The sequence below is a fragment of the Giraffa tippelskirchi genome, chromosome 4, assembly GCF_054371585.1.
Source record: "Giraffa tippelskirchi isolate mGirTip1 chromosome 4, T2T-mGirTip1v1.2.pri, whole genome shotgun sequence".
In the NCBI taxonomy this organism is placed as follows: Eukaryota; Metazoa; Chordata; class Mammalia; order Artiodactyla; family Giraffidae; genus Giraffa; species Giraffa tippelskirchi.
Window position 1 is genome coordinate 66448677 of NC_137278.1, and position 20651 is coordinate 66469327.

General features: G+C 39.3%; 1 long non-coding RNA gene across 1 annotated transcript; it reads left to right on the top strand.

The window, feature by feature from the left end:
* Window positions 1-348: 348 nt before the first annotated feature.
* On the top strand, window positions 349-8873 carry LOC145544535 (uncharacterized). Its single transcript, XR_014081470.1, has 2 exons — window positions 349-4981; window positions 7570-8873. It is a non-coding gene; the product is annotated as an uncharacterized LOC145544535 (long non-coding RNA).
* Window positions 8874-20651: the final 11778 nt, after the last annotated feature.

The following is a 20651-nucleotide window of genomic DNA, read 5'->3' on the forward strand; positions in this document are numbered from 1 at the left end:
TGCCATGATCTTAGTTTTTTTAATGTTGAGTTTTAAGCCAATACTATGCTGAATAAAAGTTGTGATAATGAGCAGGCCTTCTTGTCTTGTTCCTTATTTTGGAGGAAATGCTTTCAGCTTTTTGTTGTGTGATGTAAACTGTGGCTTATTATATATGCCCTTTATTATGTTGAGCTTTGTTCTTTCTATAACTGCTTTCTGGAGAATTTTTTTTTAATTATAAATGGACACTGAATTTTGGCAAAAGCTTTTTCTGCATCTATTTATATGACCATCTTGTTTTTGTTCTTCAGTTTGTTAATGTGGTGTATTGCACTGATTGATTTGTAGATATTGAAATATCTGTGTATCCTATGGATAAATCCTACTTGAACAGGGTGCATTATCCTTTAAATGTATTGTTGAATTCAATTTGCTGATATTTTGTTGAGGATTTTTGTCCCTGTGTTCATCAGGGATATTGGGCTCTAATTTTCTTTTTATGTGGTATCTGTCTGATTTTGGTATCGGAGAGATGCTAGGCTCGTAGAATGAGTTCTTGAGCATTCCTTTTTCTGCAGTTTTTTGGAATAGTTGGGCAGAGATAAACATTAACTCTTTTCTAAATGTTTGGTAGAATTACCTATGAAACTGTCTGGTCCTGGAGTTTTGTTTTTGGGGAGGATTTTTCTTATTATTCCTGATTCAATTTCATTATTGATATTGGTCTGTTAATATTTTCTGTTTCTTTCTGGTTCAGTTTTAGGAGATTGTACATTTCTAGTAGTTGATCCATTTCTTCCAGGTTGTCCGTTTTATTGCCGTGTTGTTTGTAGCAGTCTGTTTTTCTTCATATTTTTGTAGTGCCATTTGTGGCTTCTCTTTTTTCATTTCAGATTTGTGCCCTTTCTCTTTTTTTTTTTCTTGATGAGTCTGGCTAAAGGCTTATCAATTTTGTTTTCTTTTCAGATAAACCGAGGTCCCAGAGCTGGTTTTGGACCACTGGTAGGTGTGGCCAATTCCTGACACAGTTGATTGTGTGGATGGTGATGTTCTAAAGCTTGTGTTGGCCTGCTGTTGGGTGAACTTGGTCCTACCATGGCAGGCCATGGGGCTGAGGTTGTCCTAGGGCTTGTGTCCACACACTGGTGTGTGAAGCTGGTCCTGAGGCTAGAGCAGACTTGATGGAGGGTGGTACCTGGGCCCAGGGCATTCTGGGGCTTGTGCCTACCCCACTGTTGGGCAGAGCTGGGCCCTGCTATCTGGTTGCAGGGCTCTGGGGGTTTTGGTTTTAGTGCCTACACAGTGGTGTGTGGGGTCGTATCCTGAACCCTCTACTGGCTGTAGTTTCAGGGTGTCTTAAGAAAGCCTGTCTGCTAGTAGTTGGGGGTGTGTTTACCTGCCCAGTTAATTGCTTGACGTGAGGCATCACAGTACTGGTACCTACAGGCTGATGGGTGGGGCTGGGGCTGGATCTCAAGCCTAATAGGCTAGAGGAAAGGTTCCAAAATGGGCCTTTGCTATCACCAGTGTCCACATGGTAGAATGAGCTCCCCACAATGGCTGTTGACAGTATCTGTGTCCCCATGATGAGCTGCGGTTGCTTCCTACGTCTCCTGGGACTCTCCAAAATTAGCAAGTAGGTCTGACCCAGACTCCTTTTAAATTATTGCTTCCACCCTGTGTCCTAGAGTGCATGTGATTTTTATGTGTGCTCCTTAAGGCCGGAGTGTCTATTTTCCACAGTCCTCTGGATATCCTGAAAGTAAACTCAACTGGACTTCAAAACCAAATCTTCTGGGGGCTTGTCTCCCGGTACAGATTCCCTGGCTGGGGAACTTGATGTGGAACTCAGACCCGTTGCTTCTTGGGCCAAAACTCTGCAATGGTAATTAGTCTTCCTTTTGTGGGTCCCTCACCTGGAGCTATGAATCTTGAGTATACTGCAGCTACACCCGTCTTACCTGTCTTGTAATTCCTTCTTCATATCTTTAGTTGTCTTTTCTGGTAGGTTCCAATCTTTTTCATCAATACTTCTGCAAATAGTTGCAATTTTGGTGTGCCTATGAGAGGATATAAGCTTAGGGTCTTTCTACTCTGTCATCTTGAGAACTCCCTGAGGATGCATTTCTGAAAGTATAATTATTGGGCCAAAAGTTAGGCAAATACAACTTTTAAAAAATTTTTATTATTTCTTTCTTTGCTGTGCTGAGTCTTAGTTGTGGCACACAGGATCTTCGATCATTTCTGCAGCACTTGGGATCTTTTAGTTGCAGCATGTGAGATTTAGTTCCCTAAGTGGGGATTGAACCCAGGCCTCCTGTATTAGGAGCATGGAGTTTCAGCCACTGGACCACCAGGGAAGTTCCTAACTTGGTACGTAATTGGTAAGTTATCCTTTACAAAGGTGGTGTAAAGTTTATACTCCTACCAAAATACATCTGTCTTCTCTACCACTGGGTATTGTCTTTTTAGGAATATTTGCCAATTCGATAGGTTAAAAAATGTCAAAGAATTTCCCTTTTCACAAATAGTTTAGATTATATTTTAAATTAACATTTGAAAATTTATTTCAGATCTGTGGTTTTTTTTCTTCCTGACTGTAGATCTGGATGTCCTAAGATAACTTTCTCAGTTGAAATGACATGCAAATGACTGAGAGCCACTTAGCTATTAAGAATCAGTAGTATTCTGCTTATGCCTGGTACAGGAGATTATTGATTACAACACTGACTGGTAAAATTTCTCCCTGTTTGAGCCATTTGCGTTATATCATCAGAGGGAAAAGAAATAAGTCGGCAATATAGACATTTTGTAGTTTTTAAGATAATATGTTAATTATACCAAAGAAGGAAATATGCTAGTAGCTTTGGGCCATTTTGGTGAATGAAAAAAATGTAAATTTCAAAAATTGAAATCCATATCTATATTTATATCTACTGTATCTTTCACGGCTTGATTCTGTTTTCTTCTTAAAACTCAGATGTGTTCATGTCACTTCTGTTATTAATTTTTTTTCTGATTCCTTTTTTGCTATGAAATCTAGACTCTTTAGTATAATATTGAAGATTAAATAAGAACTGTTTCAGTCTTTTAAATTTCATATACTGCTGCTTTTCCATAGAAAGTAATACTGAAAATAATATCAAGTAACATTTATGAAGGTTTAAGTGATAAACCGGATATTGGGGTAAGTGCTTTGAGGTAGATATTATTTTTACTATTTTAAAGATGGGAAAATAGGTTTAGTGACTTTAAGTAGCTTTCCCAAGATCAAATGCTAAGTAGAATTTACTTTTCTCTCCCACCTGGCCTCACTACCCTAAATAGTAAAATATATTTATTCTTTGGTAATATAAGGTTCTCAATTGACTGCCCTGTCTAGCAGAGTCCAGCAGGGTCTCAGAGAAAAGATGTTTCCTCCCCTCTGCCTTGGAGGACTTAGAGTTCCATTTGGTTCAGCAAATTATTTCAAATAATAGTGATGGAGATGAACTTTGGAACAATATGCTAATTTCCCTCTTCTGGACACATGGAACATAGTGGAATGCCCAAGATGGGAAACAGAGTACCCATAGAGTATTTCATTGGATAATAAAATTCTTGAGTGGTTTGTTTTGAATTGATGATCTTTGGCAGTTATATATCTTATTCTTATACTCCATGACAAAACGCAGCAATAATAATTTAGGGCATGAGGGACAGTCATAGACTGTCAATTATTATTACTTTTAATGAAATGACAGTCTCATTGGAAAATGATGGGGGATTAATGATTTAAGCAATAAGCCAAAATCATTCCACCCTGTCCAAAAAAGATTGAAGAAACATCTCCCTTCTCAATAAATTTTCCTCCCTCTGGTTTAGAGGAAATGATTTGGAAGCTGAAGAAATGCCTAAATTTATTAGGGAGGATAACATGACTATACAAATTGCTGGGGTTCCTCTCTCCCTGCTCTTGTGCATGAAATAACTATGAGCTCTGTTGAAGATGCCAATACTGCATAGTGTACAGTTTTGCCAGTGGCAATGCTTGGCATCTAAAGAGTCATTCAATGCATCTAAAACTGAGGCTTCTTGTTAGAAAGCCCTAAGGTAAACAGTCCTAGGGCATTGCTGGTTCCTGACTCCCCTTCCCATTACTCACACAAAGGACATTCCTTTATAAGGAATTGCTGAAGGGACTTTATCCCTTTCAGTCATTTTCTCACATTGGATTCTACATCAGGAGGCTCATAGAGGAACATTGTTTGAAATTTTACTTATCAAGAAAATTTGCAAAGAAACTATGATAGTGTTTACTTTTTCACCACCCAAAGTATCCAAAAGTGTATGGTTCATTCATTATCCTTTGTCATAAAATATTCTTGTTGTTGTTCAGTTGCCCAGTCATGTCCGACTCTTTGCATTGTGGCATGTTGAAAAGTTTCAGAAATTGAGATATGGAGAGGAAGATCAAACTTTCCATGGGTTGCTCTTTCCTGCCCACACAGCAAGACAAACATTTTTCTAATACAACTCTGACCATGTACTAGTGTTTGCTGATTCTGATACATTTATTTTGCTATTTTATACCCCTTTCCCCTCTCAAATTTGGTACTATAATATGAAATAAAATGTATTTTCATAAACAAAGTGATTTTCCCCTTGTATTGCTACTTCAGAGTATTTTAAAATGTATGTACCAGTCAGTCCTAAAGGAAATCAACACCTGAATATTCATTAGAAGGACTGATACTGAAGCTGAAGTGCCAGTACTTTGGCTACCTGATGCAGAGAGCTGACTCATTGGAAAAGACCCTGATGCTGGGAAAGATTGAAGGCAAGAGGAGTAGAGGGCAGCAGAGGATGAGATGGCTAGATAGCATCACCAACTCAATGGATATGAATTTGAACAAACTGCAGGAGATAGTGAAGGACAGGGAAGCCTGGTGTGCTGCAGTCCATGGAGTTGCAAAGAGTCAGACATGACTTAGCAACTAAACAACAACAAATGTTGAAAGTACTTGAATGTTTTTCCTCAAGGAAATTTCTATGTTAAAGTGTGGTGTATGTTATACATGTGTACATCTGGGCTGGCGAAGAATCTGTGTTAGAAAAGGCAGTCTCATGTATGCAGTCTTTTGGCCCCCACTTGGTGGCATAAGAATGAACCTTGGGCTGAGAATACTTCTTCACTAAGAGACAAAGAGCCCACACAGCCTGTGCTGGGTTTATCAACTTGTATGGGAACATCTTTCACTTTTCAGGCTCAATGAATGCTCTTTTGTCTCCTTTAAAAGTATGTTTCATATAGCACCTGGCCATCCCTACTTGTCCTCCAGAAGAGTGAACAGGATCTTCCTACCGTGGTACCTGAGAGGTGCAACATAGGAAAATTGCCCTGAATATGTTTCTGGTAGAGACCCACAGGCTGTGGGGGATTGACATCCACTATTGAAGCTAATCTTGCATTGACTTTTCTCTATGTGTAAAGAATTCGTTCATCCAGGGCTTGACTGCATTGTATTCTTCTTGACTAATCTGACACCAAGATGCAATAGGCAGAAGTGTGTAGAGTCTTGCCCTGGAATCTGTAAACTAATTCGAAGTAATCTGCTTGACAATCTCAAAAGGAACTAGAAGAGTGCAAGTGATTTTATCTGAGATTGGCTTGCTGATATGGATTGAATATTTATTTGTATCCCCTCTAAAGTCATATGTTGAAGTCTTAATTCCTAATGGAGGTTGGGTCCTTGGGAGATAATTAGGTTTAGATATGTCATAAAATTGTCACTCCTATGATGGTATTAGTGCCCTTTATAAGAAAAGGAAGATATTAGAAGCCCCATCTTTCTCTATCATGTGGGTTTACTGAACTAAAAGTTCAGTAAAAGAACTCTTACCAAGAACTGAGTCTGCTGGCATCTTGATTTTGGACTTAGCCTCCAGACTATGAGAAGTAAATGTTAAGCCCTAGGTAAGTATATTGTCAAAAATAAAATCTCTCTAATGCTGTTTTTTAAAATAATGGAAATATTGGTATACCCTAGACAGCAGAATAGGATGACCCTGAGCTTATCTCCTTCCGTGAAAGTGGAAGTTGCTCAGTCATGTCTGACTCTTTGTGACCCCATGGACTGTAGCCTGCCAGGCTCCTCTGTCCATGAAATTCTCCAGGCAAGGATACTGAAGTGGGTAGCCATTACCTTCAGGGGATCGTCCCAACCCAGGGATTGAATGCAGGTCTCCCCCATTGCAGGTGGATTCTTTACTGTCTGCGCCACCAAGGCAGCCCATAGGCACACCAAAATTACAGCTATTTGCAGAGCAACTATGAGAACAACCTGAAGACTAGCAGAAAAGATTTTCTACAACTAAAGATGTAAATGCCAAAGAATGCTCAAACTACTGCACAATTGCACTCATCTCACATGCTAGTAAACTAATGCTTAAAATTCTCCAAGCCAGGCTTCAGCAATACGTGAACCGTGAACTTCCAGATGTTCAAGCTGGTTTTAGAAAAGGCAGAGGAACCAGAGATCAGATTGCCAACATCCGCTGGATCATCAAAAAAGCAAGAGAGTTCCAGAAATACATCTATTTCTGCTTTATTGACTATGCCAAAGCCTTTGACTGTATGGATCACAATAAACTGTGAAAAATTCTGAAAGAAATGGGAATACCAGACCACCTGACCTGTCTCTTGAGAAACCTGTATGCAGGTGAGGAAGCAACAGTTAGAACTGGACATGGAACAACAGACTGGTTCCAAATAGGAAAAGGAGTCCGTCAAGGCTGTATATTGTCACCCTGCTTATTTAACTTAAATGCAGAGTACATCATGAGAAACGCTGGGCTGGAAGAAACACAAGCTGGAATCAAGATTGCTGGGAGAAATATCAATAACCTCAGATATGCAGATGACACCACCCTTATGGCAGAAACTGAAGAAGAACTAAAGAGCCTCTTGATGGAAGTGAAAGAGGAGAGTGAAAAAGTTGGCTTAAAGCTCAACGTTCAAAAAACACGTTCAAAAAACTAAGTTCATGGCATCTGGTCCCATCACTTCATGGGAAATAGATGGGGAAACAGTGGAAACAGTGTCAGACTTTATTTTTTTGGGCTCCAAAATCACTGCAGATGGTGATTGCAGCCATGAAATTAAAAGATGGTTACTCCTTGGAAGGAAGGTTATGACCAACCTAAATAGCGTATTTAAAAGCAGAGACATTACTTTGCCAACAAAGGTCCGTCTAGTCAAGGCCATGGTTTTTCCAGTAGTCATGTATGGATGTGACAGTTGGACGGTGAAGAAAGCTGAGCACCGAAGAATTGATGCTTTTGAACTGTGGTGTTGGAGAAGACTCTTGAGAGTCCCTTGGACTGCACGGAGATCCAACCAGTCCATACTAAAGGAGATCAGTCCTGGGTGTTCATTGGAAGGACTGATGTTGAAGCTGAAACTCTAATACTTTGGCCACCTCATGCAAAGAGTTGACTCACTGGAAAAGACCCTAATGCTGGGAAGGATTAGGGGCAGGAGGAGAAGGGGACGACAGAGGATGAGATGGTTGGATGGCATCACTGACTCAATGGACATGGGTTTAGGTAAACTCCGGGAGTTGGTGATGGACAGGGAGGCCTGGCGTGCTGCAATTCATGGGGTCGCAAAGAGTCAGACATGACTGTGTGACTGAACTGAACTGAAAGATATAAAAAAAGAAACAAGACAAGTAGGAGGGGTGGTAATGCAGTATAGTCAAGACCCACACTCGCAAGTGGGTGACCCGTAGGCAGAATAATCACAATTGCAGAGGTTCTCTCCAAGGAGTGAGGCATCTGAGACCCACATCCAGCTCCCCAACCCAGGATTCCTGTACCAGAATGACAAGCCACCAGAATGTCTGGTTTTGAAAACCAGTATGGGGCTTCTGTATAGGAGAGCCAGAAACACAGGAAATGGAGCCTCTGCACTTCAAATGTGGACACAATATTCCACATGCTCTGACTTCCAGTGAAGAGGCAGTAATTTGAAAGGGGCCTGGGTCAGACTCAGAGGACCTCCTGGAGAGGCAGAAAGTGGCTGAGATTTTCCCTGGAAACATAGACACTGGTGGCAGCCATTTTTGGAGCTTGTTTTATCATGAAGACACTGGTGCTAGCAAGCACCATTTTAGAGTCCTCTCTCTAACCTATTAACGCTAAGGGGTTACTTATCTGCCAGTGAACTGACACCAGCCTTGGACCCTCCGTGACATAGAGCTGTTTCTCCTACCAGTAGGCTGGCACCAGCTTCAGACCCTCATAACCCTGTACAACCAGCTTCTCCAGGACCTAGCCCCACATAGCAGCTGGTCAGCACCAGCCCCATGACCCCTTGGACCACAGTCAATTGTGCCAGTACAAGGCTCCACCCACCAGTGATATGGCACAAACCCTGGGCCCCCTTGGGACTGGCAACAGCTGTCCCAGGGCATGGTTAACAGCTAGTGTATGAGCCAGGGCCTGGAAGTCAACCAGGCTGCAGTGTGCCCACAGTTGTCAGCCCTACAATGAAAGAGCCCATGCAGGCCATTGAGGGGCACACCAGAAGGGAATGTGCATCTGAATCTCACAGGATATCCTATATAAGGCTGCTTCTTCAAGATCAGGAAATGTAACTGACCTACCTAATGCATAAAAATAAAACAGAATTAGGCAAAATGAGTGCATAGAGGAATATGTTTCAAATGAAGGAACAAAACTAAACCCCAGAAGAAGAACCAAGCAAAGTGGAGATAAACAATCTACCCAATAAAGATTTCAAGGTAATAATCATAAAGATGCTCAATGAAATTGGGAGAATAATCACAATGAGAAGTTTGGAAAATAGTTGGAAACTGTTGGAAAACATAATGAAGAACCAAATAAAACTATATATACAGTAACAGATAAAACACTCTAGAAAGAGTCAATGCTAGCTTAGACGATACAAAGCAACAGATTAACAAACTGGAGGATGGAACCAATTAGTAGTGGAAATTACTAATACTGAATAGAAATAATAAAAAAGAATGTAAAAATGTGAGGGTAGTTTAAGAGACCTCTGGGACAATATTAAATATACTATCATTTGCCTTATGGGAACACAGAAGGAGAAGAGAGAGTGAAAAGGGCAGGGAACTTATTTGTCCTCAACCCACATTAGCTGAAAACTTAATTAATCTGGGAAAGGAAACTGACAGCCAAGTTCAAAAAGCAGAGTGTTCTAAACAGAATCAATCCCGAGAGGACTACACCAAAATGCATTATAATTAAGATGAAAAAATTAAAGATACAGAGAGAAATTTAAAAGCAACAATGGAAAAACAACTAAATATGTTCAAGGGAACATGCATAAAACTAGCAGCTGACTTTTCAGGATAAACTTAGCAAGCCAGAAGGGAGTGACATGATATATTCAAAGTGATGGAAAGAAAAAAGCCCATGACTGAGAATATTGTACCTGGCAAAGCTATTAATCAGATTGAAGGAGATATAAAAGAATTTTACAGACAAACAAAAGCTAAAATATTTCAGCACCACTCTAATTGGAAGATAGAAGACTACAACTAGAAATAGAATTCTGAAAGGAACAATATTGTTGGTAATGGTAAAAGTAAAGGTAGCAAATCAACCACTTATAAAGCTAATAGATTAAAAGACAAAAGTAGTAAAGTCAACTTGGATTGACCCTTGAATAGCACATGCTTTGAGCAGTTGAAGATACACATGTAACTTATAGTTATCCCTCATATATAAGCTTCCATGTCCACAGTTCCTTCATATTTGAGGTTCCACATCTTTGGATCCAACCAACCACTGATTGTGGAGGAGACAATGGCAACCTACTCCAGTACTTTTGCATGGAAAATCCCATGGACGGAGGAGCCTGGTAGGCTGCAGTCCATGGGGTTGCAAAGAGTCGGACATGACTGAGCGACTTCACTTTCACTTTTAACTTTCATGTATAGGAGAAGGAAATGGCAACCCACTCCAGTGTTCTTGCCTGGAGAATACCAGGGACGGTGCAGCCTGGTGGACTGCCATCTATGGGATCGCACAGTGTCGGACACGACTGAAGCGACTTAGCAGCAGCAACAACAGCAACCACTGATTGTGTAGTATTTACTATTCAAAAAGGTCCACATAGAAATGTACCTGTGGAGTTTAAACATGATTTGTTCCAGGGTCAACTCTTTATTCATAAAATGTAGTTAGTTCAGTTCAGTCTCTCAGTTGTGTCTGACTCTTTGCGACCCCATGAATTGCAGCACGCTAGGCCTCCCTGTCCATCACCAACTCCTGGAGTTTACCCAAACTCATGTCCATCGAGTTGGTGATGCCATCCAGCCATCTCATCCTCTGTCGTCCCCTTCTCCTCCTGCCCCCAATCCTTCCCAGCATCAAGGTCTTTTCCAATGAGTCAACCCTTCGCATGAGGTGGCCAAAGTATTAGAGTTTCAGCTTCAACATCAGTCCTTCCAATGAACACCCAGGACTGATCTCCTTTAGGATGGACTGGTTAGATCTCCTTGCAGTCCAAGGGACTCTCAACAGTCTTCTCCAACACCACAGTTTCAAAGCATCAATTCTTCGGTGCTCAGCTTTCTTCACCGTCCAACTCTCACATCCATACATGACTACTGGAAAAACCATAGCCTTGACTAGACGGACTTTTGTTGGCAAAGTAATGTCTCTGCTTTTTAATATGCTGTCTAGGTTGGTCATAACTTTCCTTCCAAGGAGTAAGCGTCTTTTAATTTCATGGCTGCAATCAGTGATTTTGGAGCCCCCAAAAATAAAGTCTGACACTGTTTCCACTGTTTCCCCATCTATTTCCCATGTAGTGATGGGACCAGATGCCATGATCTTAGTTTTCTGAATGTTGAGCTTTAAGCCAACTTTTTCACTCTCCTCTCTCACTTTCATCAAGAGACTTTTTAGTTCCTCTTCAGTTTCTGCCATAAGGGTGGTGTCATCTGCATATCTGAGGTTATTGATATTTCTCCCGGCAATCTTGATTCCAGCTTGTGCTTCCTCCAGCCCAGCGTTTCTCATGATGTACTCTGCATATAAGTTAAATAAGCAGGGTGACAATATACAGCCTTGACGGACTCCTTTTCCTATTTGGAACCAGTCTGTTGTTCCATGTCCAGTTCTAACTGTTGCTTCCTGACCTGCATTCAGGTTTCTCAAGAGGCAGGTCAGGTGGTCTGGTATTCCCATTTCTTTCAGAATTTTCCACAGTTTGTTGTGATCCACAAAATCAAAGGCTTTGGCACAGTCAATAAAGCAGAAACAGATGTTTTTCTGGAACTCTCTTGCTTTTTTGATGATCTAGTGAATGTTGGCAATTTGATCTTGGTTCCTCTGCCTTTTCTAAAAACAGCATGAACAGCTGTTAGTTCACGTATTGCGGAAGCCTGGCTTGGAGAATTTTGAGCATTACTTTACTAGCGTGTGAGATGAGTGCAGCTGTGCAGTAGTTTGAGCATTCTTTGGCATTGCCTTTCTTTGGGATTGGAATGAAAACTGATCTTTTCCAGTCCTGTGGCCACTACTGAATTTTCCAAATTTGCTGACATATTGAGTGCAGAACTTTCACAGCATCATCTTTTAGGATTTGAAATAGCTCAACTGGAATTCCATCACCTCCGCTAGCTTTGTTGGTAGTGATGCTTCCGAAGGCCCGCTTGACTTCACATTCCAGGATGTCTTGCTAGAGGACATTACATAATGCTAAAGAGATTGAATCAATAAACTATAATAATTGTAGATACGAACCCAGCATAGGAATACCTAAATACATAAAGAAGACATTAACAAATATAAAAGAGATTGACAGCAACACAATTATAGTAAGGGGCTGTAACACCCCACTTAACATCAATAGCATATCCAGACAGAAAATCAGAAAACACTGATCTTAAATGGCACATTATATTTGATGGGCTTAATAGATGTATAGAGGACGTTCAATCTAAGAACAATATACATTCTTTTCAAGTGCACAGGGAACATTCTCTAGGATAGATCATCTGCTAGGCGACAAAACAAGTCTCACTAAATTTGAGAGGATTGGAATCATATCAAGCACCTATTTGACCACTGTGATATGAGATTAGAAATCAGCTACAAAAAAAAAAGAAGAAAAAAATGTAAAAGAAACCTACAAAGAAACGCAAACACGTGGAGGCTAAACAATATGCTATTAAACAACCAATGAATCACAGGAGAAATCAAAGAGGATTTTAATAAAATTCCATGGAGATGAAAACACTATGATCCAGAATGTATGTGACAAAGCCCATAAAGCACTTCTCTAAAAGAGTTTGTAGTGATATCAGCATATCTCAAGAAACAAGAAAAATCTCAAACATTACACCTAAAGGAACTAGAAAAAGAACAAAGCCAAAATTAGAAGGATAAAAATTATAAATTCAGAGTTGAAATAGATGAAATAGAGGCTGAAAAGAGAGTAGAAAAGATCTGTGAAAGAGCTGACTCTTTGAAAAGAGAAACAAAATCAGTAAGCATTTAGCCAGACTCATGAAGAGAGAGCACACATCAATAAAATCAGAAATTAAAGAGAATTTGCAACAGACACCACAGTAATACTAAGAATAATAAGAGTTTATGATAAACAGTTACATACTGATAAAATGGACAGTCTAAAAGAAATGGAAAAATTCCTATAATTATACAATCTCCAAAGACTGAGTCAGGTAACAAAATCATTACCTTATATAAATTTGAATCAGTGGTAAACCGAACAAACTCCCAATAAACAAAAGCCCAGGATCAGGTGCCATCACAGGTGAATTCTACCATGCATTTAAAGAGTTTACACCTATCTTTTCCAAAAAATTGAAAAGTAAGAAGGGCTACTGAGGGACTGCCCTGGTGGTCCAGTGGTTAAGAATCACCTGGCAGTGCAGGGACATGGGTTTGATCTGTGGTCCAGGAACTAAGATGCCACATGCCATGGGGCTACTAAGCCCATGCCCCACAATTTCTCAGCTTGCACTCTAGAACCCCTGAGCCAAAACTACTGAACCCTGCATGCCCTAGAGCCCATGGTCCACAAGAGAAGCCACCACAATGGGAAACCCATACACCACAACTAGAGAAAGACTGCACAGCAAGAAAAAGCGTATGGGCCATAACAAAGAACCAGCATAGCCAAAAATAAAAAGATAAACTGCCAAACTGTTTAAAAGAAAGTGCTTCTGAACTAGTGATAGGAGATCAGCATTACTGACACCAAAATCAAAGATACCACAGAAAAGAAAAATACAGGCCAATGTTGCATATGAACATTAATGCAATAATTCTCAACAAAATATTAGCAAACCAAATTCAATAGTGTATTAAAAGGACCATGATTGGGGGCTTCCCAGATGGCTCAGTGGTAAAGAATTCGCCTGCCAATGCAGGAGACACTGGTTTGACCCCTGGGTCAGGAAGATCTAGGAGGAAATGGCAGCCCACTCCAATATTCTTGCCTGGAGGATCCCATGGACAGAAGAGACTGGTAGGCTACAGTCCATGGGGTTACAGAGAGTTGGATATGACTCAGCGATTGAGCTCACACTCATGCACCATGGTCACATGGGATTTATCCCAGGGATGCAAGAATGGTTCGATATCTGCAAATCAATCAATGTGATACTCCATATTAACAAATTAAAGAATAATAATCATATGATCATCTTAACAGGTGCAGAAAAGTATTTTGACAAAATTCAATAATGACTTAGTATAAAAACTTTCAACAAAGTGGTTATAGAAGGAACATACCTCAATATAATAAAGGCCATACAAAGTACAAACCTAAAACAAACATACTGAACGGTGAAAAACAAAGTATTTCCTCTAATACCAGGAACAAGGCAAGAATGCCCACTCTTGCTATTTTTATTCATCATAATATTGGCCTGTAGTCCTAGCCATAGTTGTAGCCACAGCAATCAGACAAGAAAAAAGAAATAAAAGGAACCCAAGTTGGAAAGAAGTAAAACTATCACTGCTTTGCAGATATTTGCAGATATCCTAATACTATATGTAGAAAATCCTAAGGACACCAGCGAAAAACTGTTGAAGTAGTAAATGAATTCAATAAATTAGCAGTTCACAAAATTAATAAAAATCTGTTGTGTTTCTATACTAACAATAAACTATCAGAGAAATTGAGAGAATTATCACACTTACAGCCACATGAAAAAGAATAAAATACCTGAGAGTAAATCAAACTAAGAAAGAAAAGACCTGTACTCAGAAAACTATAAGACATTGATGAAAGAAATTGAAGACAATGCAAATAAATGGAAAGACATTCTATACTCTTGAATATCAGGAACTAACATTGTTAAAATGAGCATATTACCCAAGGCAATCTACAGATTCAGTGCAATCTCAATCAAAATACCAATGGACCAAGAGTATATTCTAAGGAGTGTAATTCTAAGAGAATTAAGTCAGAGAAGACAAATACCATGTGATTGCACTTATGTATGGACTAAAAAACAAATGAACAAACATAATAAAACAGAAACAAACAGAGAACAAACACGTGGTTTCCAGAGGGAAGAGAATGGGGGGATGAGTGAAATAGGTGAGGAAGATTTAGAGGTACAAACTTGCAGTTATTATATAAACAAATCATGGGGACATACATGTACAGTGTAGGGCACAAAGCCAATATTACAATAACTCCATATGGTGTCATGATAACTATACTTTTCAAGGTTATTTTGTATAAAAATGTTGATTAGTTTTATACCTAAAGTAATATAATATTGTAAGTCTGTTACATTTCAAATAAAAATAGATTAAAAAATAAGACATTAGACCCACTCTTTTATTTCATTCAAATCAGGCCTGAAGGAAAATGAGTAAGACATAGAGACTTGAGGTCTTTCTACTAACCAAGGAATGAAGGAATTTTCTATGGCATTATGGACACCAGGTTGAATAGTTTCCCATGATAACTATATAGTATATTTGAAGTTAATGGTTACATTCCAAAGTAGGTAACAGAGTTGGAGCTTCAGCTTCAGCATCAGTCCTTCCAATGAATATTCAGGGTTGATTTCCTTTAGGATTGACTGGTTTGATCTCCTTGCAGTCCAACGGACTCTCAAGAGTCTTCTCCAACACCACAATTAGAAGGCATCAATTCTTCACACTCAGCCTTCTTTATGATCCAGCTCTCACATCTGTATAAGACTACTGGAAAAACCATATCTTTGAGTATACAGAACTTTGTCAGCAAAGTAATGTCTCTGCTTTTTAATATGCTATCTATGTTGGTCATAGTTTTTCTTCCAAGGAGCAAGCGTCTTTTAATTTCATGGCTGCAGTCACCATCTGCAGTGATTTTGGAGACCCCCCAAAAAGTCTGTCACTGTTTCCATTGTTTCCCCATCTATTGGCCATAAAGTGATTGGGCCAGATGCCATGATCTTTGTTTTCTGAATGTTGAGTTTTAAGCCAGCTTTTTCACTCTTCTCTTTTACCTTCATCAAGAGGCTCTTTAGTTCCTCTTTGCTTTCTGCCATAAGAGTTGTGTCATCTGCATATATGAGGTTATTGATATTTCTCCTGGCATTCTCGATTCCAGCTTGTGTTTCATCAGGTTGGCATTTTGCATGATGTACTCTGCATATATTAAATAAGCAGGGTGATGATGTACAGCCTTGATGTTCCCCTTTCCCAATTTTGAACTAGTCCATTTTTCCATGTCTGGTTCTAACTGTTGCTTCTTGACCTGCATGCAGGTTTCTCAGGAGGTAGGCAGGGTAATCTAGTATTCCCATCACTTGAAGAATTTTCCACAGTTTGTTGGGATCCACACAGTCAAAGGCTTTAGTGTAGTCAACGAAGCAGAAGCAGATGTTTTTCTGGAATTCCTTTGCCTTTTCTATGATCCAATGAATGTTGGCAATTTGATCTCTTGTTCCTCTGCCTTTTCCAAATCCAGCTTGTACATCTGGAATTTCTTGGTTCATGTACTATTAAAGCCTAGCTTGGAAGATTTTGAGCATTACCTTGCTAGCATGTGAAATGAGTACAATTTTGTGGTAGTTTGAGCATTGTTTGGCATTGCCCTTCTTTGGGATTGAAATGAAAACTGACCTTTCCAGTACTATGGCCACTGCTGAATTTTCCAAATGTGCTGGCATACTGAGTGCAGCACTTTCACAGCTTTTAGGATTTGAAATAGTTTAGTTGAAATTCCATCACATCCACTTACTTTGTTTGTAGTAATGCTTCCTAAGGCCCACTTGACTTCACAATCAAGATGTCTGGCTCTAGGTGAGTGATCACACTGTCATGGTGTTTGGGTCATTAAGATCTTTTTAGTATAATTCTTGCCTGTATTCTTGCCACCTTTTCTTAATATCTTCTGCTTCTGTTAGGCCTATACTGTTTCTGTCCTTTATTGTGCCCATCTTTGCATGAAATATTCCCTTGGTATCTCTAATTTTCTTGAAGAGATCTTTAATCTTTCCCATTCTATTTTTTCCCTCTATTTCTTTACATTGTTCACTTAAGAAGGTGTTCTTACCTCTCCTTGCTATTCTTTGGAACTCTGCATTCAGATGGGTATATCTTCCTTTTCTCCTATGCGTTTCACTTCTCTTCTCTTTTTTTTTTCTGACCCATTTGTAAGGCCTTCTCAGACAACCATTTTACCTTTTGTGTTTCTTTTTCTTGTGGACGGTTTAGATGAAAAAGACCCTGATGCTGGGAAAGACTGAAGGCAGGAGGAGAAGGAGACAATGGAGAATGAGACGGTTGGATGGCATCATGGACTCAATGGACATGAGTTTGAGCAAGCTCCAGAAGATGGTGAAGGATATGGAAGCCTGATGTGGAAGCCTGGCATGCTACAGGCCATGGGGTCGTTAAGAGCTGGACATGACTGAGCTACTGAACAACAAAGGTGTGTGCTGTGCTCAGTCACTTGGTCTTGTCTGTCTCTTTGACCCCATGTACTGTAATCAGCCAGGCTCCTCTGCTCATGGAATTTTCCAGGCAAGAATATTGGAGTGGGTTGCCATTTCCTACTCCAGGGGATCTTCCCAACCCATGGCTCACACCCATGTCCTTTGGATCTCCTGTGTTGGCAGGTGGATTCTTTATCATTGCACCACCTAACATGTTGCAGATATATTCAAGGGTTTTTCCTTGAACAACATTAGGGTTAAGTCACTGGCATTGTATAGTCAAAAATATGAGCATAACTTTACAGTCAGCACTGTATCCATAGTTCTGTTTCTTTGATTCTGCATCTGAGGATTCTACCAACTGAAGATTGTGTAGTCCTATAGTATATATTTATTGAAGAAAATCCATGTATTATTGAAGAAAATCCATGTATCAGTGACCTATGCAGGTCAAACCCATGTTGTTCAAGGGTCAAATGTAATCTGTGGGATTTGGCTATAAAATGCTAAGTACGATGGTCATAAGTCATGGAAAAGATATAAATTTCTCCAAGGACCAGTTCCTAGTCTTTAAGTTCTTGTTTTCCACCAGGATCTTGTTTTCACAGTGTACATATAACAACTACCACTGAGTTTTGCAACTGTTGGTAAAATGTTAGAGATCAAAGCAAGTTGCAAGAATTCATAGAGTTCTTTTACTTGCTATTTGTTTAAATTGTCTTTGTAACCTTGAACTTGTCACCTAATTCTTCATTCTTATTTGAAAAACCAAAAACTGTGCTTCACAGGGTTTTTTTTGAAGACTTGATAATTGTAAATTATCAGAAAAGTGAGCTATTAGATAAGTGCTGAAGCACACGTGTATGTATGTTTATTGTAGAAATTGGTCTTATGTGCTCATTACTTTGCAACATGATTTTACAGTTTTCTCTGGGTCACTCTTTTCCTTCCTCTGAACAAAGTTATGTGTGGTTTCTGAAATCCTTATTTCCTATAACTAAAGATTTTGTATAAAGTGTACACTAGAGTACTGTAGTTGCTTTGAAGATTTAAAAAGGTATGTATTTATTCTTAGTATTGATTTAATAAGATATATTTGTTATTAAAAAGATTTATTTATTTATTTTGACTGCACTGGGTCTTCGTTGCTGCACACAGGCTTTCTCTTGTTGTGGTGAGTAGGGGCTACTCTTTAGATGTAGTGTGTGGGCTTCTCAGTGTGGTGGCTTCTCTTGTTGTGGAGTACGAGCTCTAGGCCACAGGTTTCAGTAGTTGTGGCTCAGGGACTCAGTAGCTGTGGCTTGTGGACTTCACAGTGCTGGCTCAATAGTTATGGCATAAGGTCTTTGTTGACCCACAGCATGTAGGATCTTCCCAGATCTGGGATTGAACCCGTGTTTCCTGCATTGGCAGGCAGATTCTTTACCATTGGACTACCGAGAAAGCCAATTTTTATACTACATGAATGCAGGTTCTCAAATGCTGAGTTTTTCACAATGGGAGCATTTATCTCCCATTAATTTGTTCTTTTGCTAAAATCTTCCATTACTCTTTAGTATTGTAAGGCCAAAACATGGTAAGCTGCTGCATGATAATCTGAATTTTCAGCCCCAAGTACCTTTAAGCTTTCATGAATACCTTTTTCTTTCCAGTTTTAACTGCTTCCTCTGCTCACTGCTCTCCATGCATGTTTGACACATGTGGTCATTCTTGCCCCTCCTTGGAATGTTTCCCTTCTCTCCTTTCTTATCTGAGACTTACCCATTTTGCAAAGCACAGCTTATGGCTGCCCTGATCTCTTCCCTGTAGAATGAGTTCTCCCTCTTTTGAGTATCTATCTACTCGTTCCTTCATCCATCCTTCTCCCATCTTTGTTTTGTCTCAAGAATGGATTGGAAGATCCATTATGAATGCAACTCTATTTATACTTCTTTGAATCTCCTTAATTTCTAAGTTTTGCAGACCTAAGTATGATTAGTTGGTGGGTGTTGTGGATACACTATTTGATTCCACCCACTAGTATTGGGAATAATGTTTAATATTTCCCCAATGAGACTATTTCATATTGTAAAACTTTTTAAGCTTGTTATTTTGTACTGTGGTATAGCAATTAAGAGTGTTATGATAGTTTCAAGTGAAAAGCAAAGGGACTCAGCCATACATATGACATAACATTAAATAGAGTTCCAAGTGCTATACGTAGTAGGTCTTTGTTGCTTATCCATTTTAAATATCACAGTGTGTACATGTCCATCCCCAATTCCCTATCTTCTCCTCCCAGCAACCATTAAGTTTGTTCTCTAAGTCAATGAGACTATTTCAGATAAGTCATATAAGATTACCAAAGGATGAACAAAAGATAAGATAAATATCCCTGGTGAAATTAATGTATACATTTAAATTTTGAAATGCTCAGTATAAAGAGGCCAAAAAATTTTTGTGTTTATTAGTAGCATGAATTTCTTTAGTGAAGTCTTTTTTTCATGTTAATCTCAAACTCCTAATTTATCTCTCCTCACTTCAGTGAAGTCTTTAATTCCTAGCCTTTTGTAATTTTTACTGCAACTAAAAAGTAGAATTTAACCCTGAAATTGGCTAGTTCTTTTGGCAGACAATTACATGCTTAAACCTGAATTTCCCTTAAGCTATTTGCTTCTTTATTCAAGTATTTCTTCATGACTTTACCATTTCTTAAATATGTTATTTCATTCACTCAATATTTTTGCATTCACTGAAGGTTAAAACAGGCCACAACAAGTAAACACATTAATAAAGTGGTTATTCTACAGGAAATAAGCAGAGGAACTTCAATATCGTGAATCAGGTGAAGAGCATTCCAGAGGAAAGGAATAGTAAGCACAAAGTTCTGGAGGCAGAAGAACTTCAGGAATGGAAAGAAAATCACTGTGATGGTCCACTGTGAGGCAGGGTGAGAATAAGAAGCAAAGTTGAGGAAGTGGCCAAAGGCCAGATCAATCAGGGCTTCATGGGCCACAAGAGGAGTTTGGGTTTTATTTAAAGGGCAATGGGAAGCTTTTGAATGGTCTGAGGCAGAGCAGTGATATGATCTGATTGAATTTTGAAAAGGATCTCTCAGCCTATTATGGGAAGAGTGAATTGGAGGGATCATGAGCAGAAGAAAAAAGGCCCGTCAAGAGATTGGTGCCATGGTGGCTTGGGCCAGGGTGTCAGCAGTGGAGATGAAGAGGAATGTATAGTTTTGTTTCTTTTTTTTTTCTTCTGAGTGTATGGTTTTGAGGTAAATTTGGAGATGGAACCCACAGAAATTGGTGGTAGATGGGATGTGGTGGGTGAGGTAAGGGTTGAATACCATGACTTTTCACCTATATGCATACTTATTCCCCCAGTCATTTTTGCTTTTGCTAAATATAAGCCTTTCAGATCTTAAAGAAAGACTAACAAAATGAATAGAGAAACAAATGCATTCATGGCTTTAAAAATACTGTGAAATACTTGCTTAGAATTCTGAACACTTACTTGGTCTTACAGTGGATTTTGGCCAAAGGCAATAAAATTATAACATGCACATCGGGTGCATAGCTGGCCAGTTTGTGGGATCATTTTGAAAAGTATTATGAAAAATGTTTCTGTCTCTTGAACCACTTCCGAATGTAATGTAAGTTCTACCAGTCCAACTAATTTTATATGCACAGAAAGTGGTACAACTCCACAGGAAATATAAATTTTTCATTGACT